Genomic DNA, 10000 nt, shown 5'->3' on the forward strand with positions numbered 1-10000 from the left:
CGCACGCAAGCACACGCTTCCCGACTCCACGCGGCCACAGAGGCCGGCTGGGGCTCCCCCGCCCCCGAGGCCGGCCCCTGGCTGCCAGATCCCGGGCACGATTCAGGCAGCAGCAGCGGAAGCGAGCGATACCGACACGCCCGGCGGGGAGAAGGCCCTCGTCTCTCTCCCCGCCTTGCCACGGGAGCACCGGGACGTGCTAGAGGAGACAGCGACCCGCGGAAGCGGGGCGCGCCCCCGGCACGCCAGGACCTTAGAGCCGGGGCGGCTCGCTCGGCAGCGGGCGGGGGTACGGGCCACAAAGCCGCCCTTCTCAGGCTAGAGGTTTCATTTAGGGAGGAACCCTCGGGGACCCCACCCGGGCAGGTGAGGCCTCACGCGCGGCGCCGCTTTTAGCCCCTTTTAACTTTCGCGACGCCGCCGCCTCGCTCTCGGCTCGGCCAACCCCCACCACACGCAGCTGCTCGCGGCCGGCACCCGCGGGTACCCGGAACCGAGGACGACACCGGCGCCTCACGCGTTTTAGGACACCTGAAAACTCACGGGGCCACGCAGCAGTCACAAAGCCGGTTGCGGTAGACCGGTCCCCGAACCCTGCCCCAGCGCCGGGGGGGAGGTGGAAAGGGGAGGATGCGGCAAGGCACGCGCCGGGCCGCTAACGCCACGGCTCCCCCCCCGCTCGAGCCGCTCGGGGCTGGGGGAACGAGGACGACACCTCACACGCGACGGGAAGCGAAGTGGAAAGGAAGACCGCCCTTGCCCTGCCGGCCGGGGGCCCTTTCCGACGCGACCCGAAAGGCCTCATCGATCAAGGACAGAAGGAAAGGAAGCCAGCGGAGGCCCCACGGCCTCGCTCTTCTGGGACAGACACAGCCACGCGCACCCGCCACCGCCCTCGGGAGCAGCCAGCAGGCACGGGGCTCGGCGTGCGGGCAACACGCCGGAGGAGCAAACGGGGCGCCCTCCAGAGATGGGGGGGGGGCAAGCTGCACCGGGCCGCACCGGCTCACAGGGCACCTCTGCCTCCCCGAAACGTGGGCTTGCATTTTCCCTCAAGCTGCACCGAGTTACATCTCCATCACGGGGCGCCCCTCTGGAGCCAGGAGGAAGCCGTGCTGGGGCACCGGCTTGCCCTCCTCCCCCCATGCCGGGCTCCATAGCATACGAGTGGCCAGTCACCGCCGCTGGCTTTTCCCTTAGATGCCGTGCCCCCGCGGGCTGCGGCTTTGGCCATGGGGGGGAACCCCCGTGAAGAGGGTCCAGTGCTGGGAACTCTCTCTGCCCCTTACCGGGCTCTCTCTCGCCGTGCCTGGACGGGCTTGCTTTCCATTCTTGGTGGGACCGACGCCGGCACCACGTCTCCCCGGCTTTCTCTGCCCCCGTGCCCCACCGGGCAAACTTCGCTTCGGGGGTTCCACACTTCGGCAGTGGCCGGCGCCAGCCACTCGTCAACTTTTTTTCTTTTCCCCGCTTTCGTTGCCGAGCCCGGGCTGGGCTCCGGCTCACGGACGAGCAAAACCCATCCAACACCGCTGAGGGTGCGCCAGCGGCCGCTCCAAACCGCCGCGCCTTTGTTCGGCCCCGCGGGTCCCCTCTCTGACCCGGGCGAAAGCCACCGAGAAGCCAGACGGACCCCTGCCCAGCCGCCTGGCGGGTGGCTTGGAGCAGCCGCTCGGCAGCGCTGCCCTGGGAGTGCTCGGCGTCGCTTGTTCCCTCATATACGGAACTGGAGGGCCGTCAGCTCCGCGAGCGCACAACCAGCCGACCTCCGCCCAGCGGCAGGTCGCAGAAATCACGCCGGCTTGTACGATGACGTAGGCGGAGGCAGAGCGCAACAGCGACCCCTTGGCGACAAGCGCGATCTCCGCGGAGAGCACGTCTACTCGCCGAGGGAGAGCACGTCTACTCGCCGAGGGAGAGCACGTCTACTAGCCGAGGGAGAGCACGTCTACTCGCCGAGGGAGAGCACGTCTACTCGCCGAGGGAGAGCACGTCTACTCGCCCAGGGAGAGCACGTCTACTCGCCCAGGAAGAGCACGTCTACTCGCCCAGGGAGAGCACGTCTACTCGCCCAGGGAGAGCACGTCTACTCGCCCAGGGAGAGCACGTCTACTCGCCCAGGGAGAGCACGTCTACTCGCCGAGGGAGAGCACGTCTACTCGCCCAGGGAGAGCACGTCTACTCGCCGAGGGAGAGCACGTCTACTCGCCGAGGGAGAGCACGTCTACTCGCCGAGGGAGAGCACGTCTACTCGCCCAGGGAGAGCACGTCTACTCGCCGAGGGAGAGCACGTCTACTCGCCGAGGGAGAGCACGTCTACTCGCCGAGGGAGAGCACGTCTACTCGCCGAGGGAGAGCACGTCTACTCGCCCAGGGAGAGCACGTCTACTCGCCGAGGGAGAGCACGTCTACTCGCCGAGGGAGAGCACGTCTACTCGCCGAGGGAGAGCACGTCTACTCGCCGAGGGAGAGCACGTCTACTCGCCGAGGGAGAGCACGTCTCCCTCCCGCCTGAGGGAGAGCGCGGGGGGGGGGACAAAGACAGGCGGCAGCAGCTTCGGTGAACGTCACCCGGGAGGCGACCGGGGCTGTCCCGGGGCAGTCCCGGGAAGCCGGCGTCCGACACAGGGAACCGTCAGCTGCCGGACCGGGGCGAATCCCCGCGGCCACGGCAGGGGTGGGGGCTCGAAGACAGCCGGCAGCCGCTTCGGTGAACGTCACCCGGGAGGAGACTGGGGCCCTCCCGGGACCGTCCCGGGAAGACGACGTTCGGCACGAGATCCCGGCCGCGGCCGGACCGGCTCGAAGCCTCGCGGTCCCGGCAGCAGCCGGAGCCGCTCGCCGCCTCGGGCTCCCGGCCCCCTACAGATCCGGCGACTCGTTCGCGGGCGGCGGGGGGAGGCAGTGGAGGGGGTGCGGGGAGAAGCGGCAGCGGAGGCGGAGGGGGGGGGGCTCGAAGACAGCCGGCAGCCGCTTCGGTGAACGTCACCCGGGAGGCGATCGGGGCCGTCCCGGGGCCGTCCCGGGATGCCGGCTTCCGGCACGGGGTCCCGGCCGCGGCCGGAGCGGCTCGAATCCCCGCGGTCCCGGCAGCAGCCGGAGCCGCTCGCCGTTCGGGCTCCCGGCACCCTACAGATCCGGCGACTCGTTCGCCGGCGGCGGGGGGAGGCAGTGGAGGGGGTGCGGGCAGAAGCGGCAGCGGAGGCGGAGGGGGGGGGGGGGCTCGAAGACAGCCGGCAGCCGCTTCGGTGAACGTCACCCGGGAGGCGACCGGGACCGGCCCGGGAAGCCATCGTCCGGCCCGGGATCCCGGCCGCGGCCGGACCGGCTCGAAGCCCCGCGGCCCCGGCACGGGGGAGGCCCAAAGACTGGCGGCAGCCGCTTCGCTGAACGTCACCCGGCCGGCGACCGGGGCCGTCCCGGGGCCGTCCCGGGATGCCGGCTTCCGGCACGGGGTCCCGGCCGCGGCCGGAGCGGCTCGAATCCCCGCGGCCCCGGCAGCAGCCGGAGCCGCTCGCCGTTCGGGCTCCCGGCACCCTACAGATCCGGCGACTCGTTCGCCGGCGGCGGGGGGAGGCAGTGGAGGGGGTGCGGGGAGAAGCGGCAGCGGAGGCGGAGGGGGGGGGGGGGCTCGAAGACAGCCGGCAGCCGCTTCGGTGAACGTCACCCGGGAGGCGACCGGGACCGGCCCGGGAAGCCATCGTCCGGCCCGGGATCCCGGCCGCGGCCGGACCGGCTCGAATCCCCGCGGCCCCGGCACGGGGGAGGCCCAAAGACTGGCGGCAGCCGCTTCGCTGAACGTCACCCGGCCGGCGACCGGGGCCGTCCCGGGGCCGTCCCGGGATGCCGGCTTCCGGCACGGGGTCCCGGCCGCGGCCGGAGCGGCTCGAAGCCCCGCGGTCCCGGCAGCAGCCGGAGCCGCTCGCCGTTCGGGCTCCCGGCACCCTACAGATCCGGCGACTCGTTCGCGGGCGGCGGGGGGAGGCAGTGGAGGGGGTGCGGGCAGAAGCGGCCGCGGAGGCGGAGGGGGGGGGGGGGCTCGAAGACAGCCGTCAGCCGCTTCGGTGAACGTCACCCGGGAGGCGACCGGGACCGGCCCGGGAAGCCATCGTCCGGCCCCGGATCCCGGCCGCGGCCGGACCGGCTCGAAGCCCCGCGGCCCCGGCACGGGGGAGGCCCAAAGACTGGCGGCAGCCGCTTCGCTGAACGTCACCCGGCCGGCGACCGGGGCCGTCCCGGGGCCGTCCCGGGATGCCGGCTTCCGGCACGGGGTCCCGGCCGCGGCCGGAGCGGCTCGAATCCCCGCGGTCCCGGCAGCAGCCGGAGCCGCTCGCCGTTCGGGCTCCCGGCACCCTACGGATCCGCCGACTCGTTCGCCGGCGGCGGGGGGAGGCAGTGGAGGGGGTGCGGGCAGAAGCGGCAGCGGAGGCGGAGGGGGGGGGGGGGCTCGAAGACAGCCGGCAGCCGCTTCGCTGAACGTCACCCGGCCGGCGACCGGGGCCGTCCCGGGGCTGTCCGGGGATGCCGGCTTCCGGCACGGGGTCCCGGCCGCGGCCGGAGCGGCTCGAATCCCCGCGGTCCCGGCAGCAGCCGGAGCCGCTCGCCGTTCGGGCTCCCGGCACCCTACAGATCCGGCGACTCGTTCGCCGGCGGCGGGGGGAGGCAGTGGAGGGGGTGCGGGGAGAAGCGGCAGCGGAGGCGGAGGGGGGGGGGGGGCTCGAAGACAGCCGGCAGCCGCTTCGGTGAACGTCACCCGGGAGGCGACCGGGACCGGCCCGGGAAGCCATCGTCCGGCCCGGGATCCCGGCCGCGGCCGGACCGGCTCGAATCCCCGCGGCCCCGGCACGGGGGAGGCCCAAAGACTGGCGGCAGCCGCTTCGCTGAACGTCACCCGGCCGGCGACCGGGGCCGTCCCGGGGCCGTCCCGGGATGCCGGCTTCCGGCACGGGGTCCCGGCCGCGGCCGGAGCGGCTCGAAGCCCCGCGGTCCCGGCAGCAGCCGGAGCCGCTCGCCGTTCGGGCTCCCGGCACCCTACGGATCCGGCGACTCGTTCGCCGGCGGCGGGGGGAGGCAGTGGAGGGGGTGCGGGCAGAAGCGGCAGCGGAGGCGGAGGGGGGGGGGGGCTCGAAGACAGCCGGCAGCCGCTTCGGTGAACGTCACCCGGGAGGCGACCGGGGCCGTCCCGGGGCTGTCCGGGGATGCCGGCTTCCGGCACGGGGTCCCGGCCGCGGCCGGAGCGGCTCGAATCCCCGCGGTCCCGGCAGCAGCCGGAGCCGCTCGCCGTTCGGGCTCCCGGCACCCTACGGATCCGGCGACTCGTTCGCGGGCGGCGGGGGGAGGCAGTGGAGGGGGTGCGGGCAGAAGCGGCCGCGGAGGCGGAGGGGGGGGGGGGGCTCGAAGACAGCCGTCAGCCGCTTCGGTGAACGTCACCCGGGAGGCGACCGGGACCGGCCCGGGAAGCCATCGTCCGGCCCGGGATCCCGGCCGCGGCCGGACCGGCTCGAATCCCCGCGGCCCCGGCACGGGGGAGGCCCAAAGACTGGCGGCAGCCGCTTCGCTGAACGTCACCCGGCCGGCGACCGGGGCCGTCCCGGGGCCGTCCCGGGATGCCGGCTTCCGGCACGGGGTCCCGGCCGCGGCCGGAGCGGCTCGAAGCCCCGCGGTCCCGGCAGCAGCCGGAGCCGCTCGCCGTTCGGGCTCCCGGCACCCTACGGATCCGGCGACTCGTTCGCCGGCGGCGGGGGGAGGCAGTGGAGGGGGTGCGGGCAGAAGCGGCAGCGGAGGCGGAGGGGGGGGGGGGCTCGAAGACAGCCGGCAGCCGCTTCGGTGAACGTCACCCGGGAGGCGACCGGGGCCGTCCCGGGGCTGTCCGGGGATGCCGGCTTCCGGCACGGGGTCCCGGCCGCGGCCGGAGCGGCTCGAATCCCCGCGGTCCCGGCAGCAGCCGGAGCCGCTCGCCGTTCGGGCTCCCGGCACCCTACGGATCCGGCGACTCGTTCGCGGGCGGCGGGGGGAGGCAGTGGAGGGGGTGCGGGCAGAAGCGGCCGCGGAGGCGGAGGGGGGGGGGGGGCTCGAAGACAGCCGTCAGCCGCTTCGGTGAACGTCACCCGGGAGGCGACCGGGACCGGCCCGGGAAGCCATCGTCCGGCCCCGGATCCCGGCCGCGGCCGGACCGGCTCGAAGCCCCGCGGCCCCGGCACGGGGGAGGCCCAAAGACTGGCGGCAGCCGCTTCGCTGAACGTCACCCGGCCGGCGACCGGGGCCGTCCCGGGGCCGTCCCGGGATGCCGGCTTCCGGCACGGGGTCCCGGCCGCGGCCGGAGCGGCTCGAAGCCCCGCGGCCCCGGCAGCAGCCGGAGCCGCTCGCCGTTCGGGCTCCCGGCACCCTACGGATCCGGCGACTCGTTCGCCGGCGGCGGGGGGAGGCAGTGGAGGCGGTGCGGGGAGAAGCGGCAGCGGAGGCGGAGGGGGGGCGGGGGGGACGATAGTGGCGGGGGGCGGGGGGTGCTCGAAGGCAGCCGGCAGCCGGTTCGGTGAACATTCGCCGGGGCGGGGGGGGCGACCTGTCCGTGCCCGGGGCAGCCCCGGGAAGCCGGCAGCCAGCACGGGGTCCCGGCAGCACCTGTTCCCTGCCCTGGGACTTGCCGTGCCCGGCGGCCGGTTGCCGGGTGGGGGGAGCGATGAGAGGCGGGGCGCAGCGGCCGGGGCAGCGCCGGGCCGCAGCGGGGGGCTGGGCGGGTGGGGTAGGCGTCGAGCGGCAAGCCCTCGGCTGCAGCGAATGTTCGGCGGTGCGGGGCGGGGGGGGGACGGGACGACACGTTGGGGGCGCCGAGTCCGAGCCACCCCCGGCCCCAGGGGCGGCCGGAGGGGGAGGCCGGTGCCTGGCCCTGGGAGCTGCTGGGCGCCGGATGGCCGAGGGTGCGTCAGAAGCCGCCCGAGCGGTCGAGCAGGTCCTCCAGAAAGGCCTAGGGTGGCTTCGAGGGCCCCGGGAGCAGTCGAGGGAGGCCTCCAGGCAGGTCTGGAGTGGATGGGAGGCCTTCCAAAGCAGACAAGGGAGGCTGCCAGCGGGGCCTAGGCTGGCACTGCAGCCTGTAAATGGTTGGGGGGGGGGGCCTCTGGTGCGGCCTGGAGTCTCTGGGTGGCGTCCAGAGAGGTGCAAAAGATCCTCTGGTGCGGCCTGTGGTGGCGGAGAAGCCTGCAGAGCGTGCGGGGGAGGCTTCTGGTGCGGCCTGGGGTGGGTCGGAAGCCTGCAGAGCATGCGGGGGAGGCTTCTGCTGCGGCCTGGGGTGGGTCGGAAGCCTGCAGAGCGTGCGGGAGAGGCTTCTGGTGCGGCCTGGGGTGGGTCGGAAGCCTGCAGAGCGTGCGGGAGAGGCTTCTGTTGGGGCCTGGGGTGGCTGAGAAGCCTGCAGAGCGTGCGGGAGAGGCTTCTGCTGCGGCCTGGGGTGGCTGAGAAGCCTGCAGAGCGTGCGGGAGAGGCTTCTGCTGCGGCCTGGGGTGGCTGAGAAGCCTGCAGAGCGTGCGGGAGAGGCTTCTGCTGCGGCCTGGGGTGGCTGAGAAGCCTGCAGAGCGTGCGGGAGAGGCTTCTGCTGCGGCCTGGGGTGGCTGAGAAGCCTGCAGAGCGTGCGGGAGAGGCTTCTGCTGCGGCCTGGGGTGGCTGAGAAGCCTGCAGAGCGTGCGGGAGAGGCTTCTGCTGCGGCCTGGGGTGGCTGAGAAGCCTGCAGGGCGTGCGGGAGAGGCTTCTGCTGCGGCCTGGGGTGGGTCGGAAGCCTGCAGAGCGTGCGGGGGAGGCTTCTGGTGCGGCCTGGGGTGGCTGAGAAGCCTGCAGAGCGTGCGCGGGAGGCTTCTGGTGCGGCCTGGGGTGGCTGAGAAGCCTGCAGAGCGTGCGGGAGAGGCTTCTGCTGCGGCCTGGGGTGGCTGAGAAGCCTGCAGAGCGTGCGGGGGAGGCTTCTGGTGCGGCCTGGGGTGGCTGAGAAGCCTGAAGAGCGTGCGGGAGAGGCTTCTGGTGCGGCCTGGGGTGGCTGAGAAGCCTGCAGAGCGTGCGGGGGAGGCTTCTGGTGCGGCCTGGGGTGGCTGAGAAGCCTGCAGAGCGTGCGGGAGAGGCTTCTGGTGCGGCCTGGGGTGGCTGAGAAGCCTGCAGAGCGTGCGGGAGAGGCTTCTGCTGCGGCCTGGGGTGGCTGAGAAGCCTGCAGAGTGTGCGGGAGAGGCTTCTGCTGCGGCCTGGGGTGGGTCGGAAGCCTGCAGAGCTTGCGGGGGAGGCTTCTGGTGCGGCCTGGGGTGGGTCGGAAGCCTGCAGAGCATGCGGGGGAGGCTTCTGCTGCGGCCTGGGGTCTCTGGGTGGCCTCTAGAGAGGTGCAAAAGACCCTCTGGGTTGGGCTGGGGTGGCTCTTGGACCCCTGCCACACAGTGGAGAGAGGCCTCCGGCCCGCCACCTGTGTCCCTGTGTGCCTGAGTGCCTGTGTCCCTGTGTCCCTGTGTCCCTGAGTGCCTGAGTGCCTGTGTCCCTGTGTCCCTGTGTCCCTGAGTGCCTGAGTGCCTGAGTGCCTGTGTCCCTGTGTCCTTGTGTCCCTGTGTCCCTGTGTCCCTGTGTGCCTGAGTGCCTGTGTCCCTGTGTCCCTGTCTGTGTACCTGTGTGCGAGAGTGTCCGGCACGCCACCCAGCGGCGGCGGGCAAGCAGGTAGGCGGGTGGGCGGGCCGGCGAGGGCCAGTGTGAGTTTGGGGGGTGGGAGGGGAGGCGGCAGCTGGAAGCGTCAGAGGAGGGGGCGTGGCTCCGGCTGGCCCCGGGAGCAGGTTCCCGGGACCGGGACCGGCTGGACCCGGCGGGTGGTTGATCCCGGGGCGGGGGGCAGAGGCGGCGGGAAGCGGCAGCTGCGTGTGCGGCGGGGGGGTGGAGGGCGAACCGCGGCGGGAAGCGGATGCTTCAGAGCAGGTTACGGGGGCGGGGACGGACGACACCACCTGTCCCCGCCCCGGGACGGGCTGGACCCGGCGCCGTGTACCCGCCGCCGCCCCCGCCGCCGCCCCCCTCCGCCACCCCGGGACCCCGACGTTTTTTGGCGCCCGCGCCTTTTTTTGCTCCCCGCCTGCCCGCGCTGCCCCGGGCCCTCCCCCGGGGCGGGGCGGGAGGGAGGGACGGACGGACGGGTAGCCGGGGATCTCCGAGCGCGCGCCACCAGACCGAGGCGGGTCCCGGCGGCGGCGGCGGCGGCGGCGGCGGCGGCGGCGGCGGCGGCAGCAGCAGCAGCAAGCGACGGCGGGGGGGGCAGGCTAGGGAGAGAGGGGGAGCGGCATGCGGTAGGGCTGGGGGGTTTGTTTCGGGGGGGAGGGGTGGGGGGGGGTGGCAGCGGTCAGCGAGAGCGGGGAGAGGGGGAGCGGCATGCGGTAGGGCTGGGGTGTTTTTGGGGTGGGGGCGTTGGGGGGATTAGCGGGCGGGCGGGCAGCCGAGCCAAGCGGCAAGCCGGGGGGCGGGCGAGGGCGGCTTTAGGGCCGGAGGAGCGGAGCGCAACCTCCCCCGTGCAGGCTCCAGCGTGGAGAGCAGCAAGTTTTTGGGGACGGGGGACGACGGACGGGAGGGGCAGCGGCGAGAGGCTAGCTGCGGCAAGGGGCACCGGCACGGCCGCCCTAACAGCGCCGCCTCGGTCGCAGGGGTTAGAGAGCAGCCGGGCAGCCCGGGAGGGAAGCGGCAGCCCGCGAAGGGGGGAAGGGGGGGCTCCGCGCAAACCGCTAACGGGAGCCGGGGGGTGTGGGGAGCTGGGGGTGGCAGCAGCGGCAAGAGGCAACGGCGGGAAGGGGGGGCTCCGCGCAAACCGGCAGCGGGGGGGGGGGGCGGGGGTAGCGGCAAGAGGCAACGGCGGGAAGGGGGGGCTCCGCGCAAACCGCTAACGGGAGCCGGGGGGTGTGGGGAGCTGGGGGTGGCAGCAGCGGCAAGAGGCAACGGCGGGAAGGGGGGGCTCCGCGCAAACCGGCAGCGGGGGGGGGGGGCGGGGGTAGCGGCAAGAGGCAAC

The sequence above is a fragment of the Melanerpes formicivorus genome, unplaced genomic scaffold (assembly GCF_026170545.1).
Source record: "Melanerpes formicivorus ecotype bairdi unplaced genomic scaffold, bMelFor1.0.p_v2 SCAF_490, whole genome shotgun sequence".
In the NCBI taxonomy this organism is placed as follows: domain Eukaryota; kingdom Metazoa; phylum Chordata; class Aves; order Piciformes; family Picidae; genus Melanerpes; species Melanerpes formicivorus.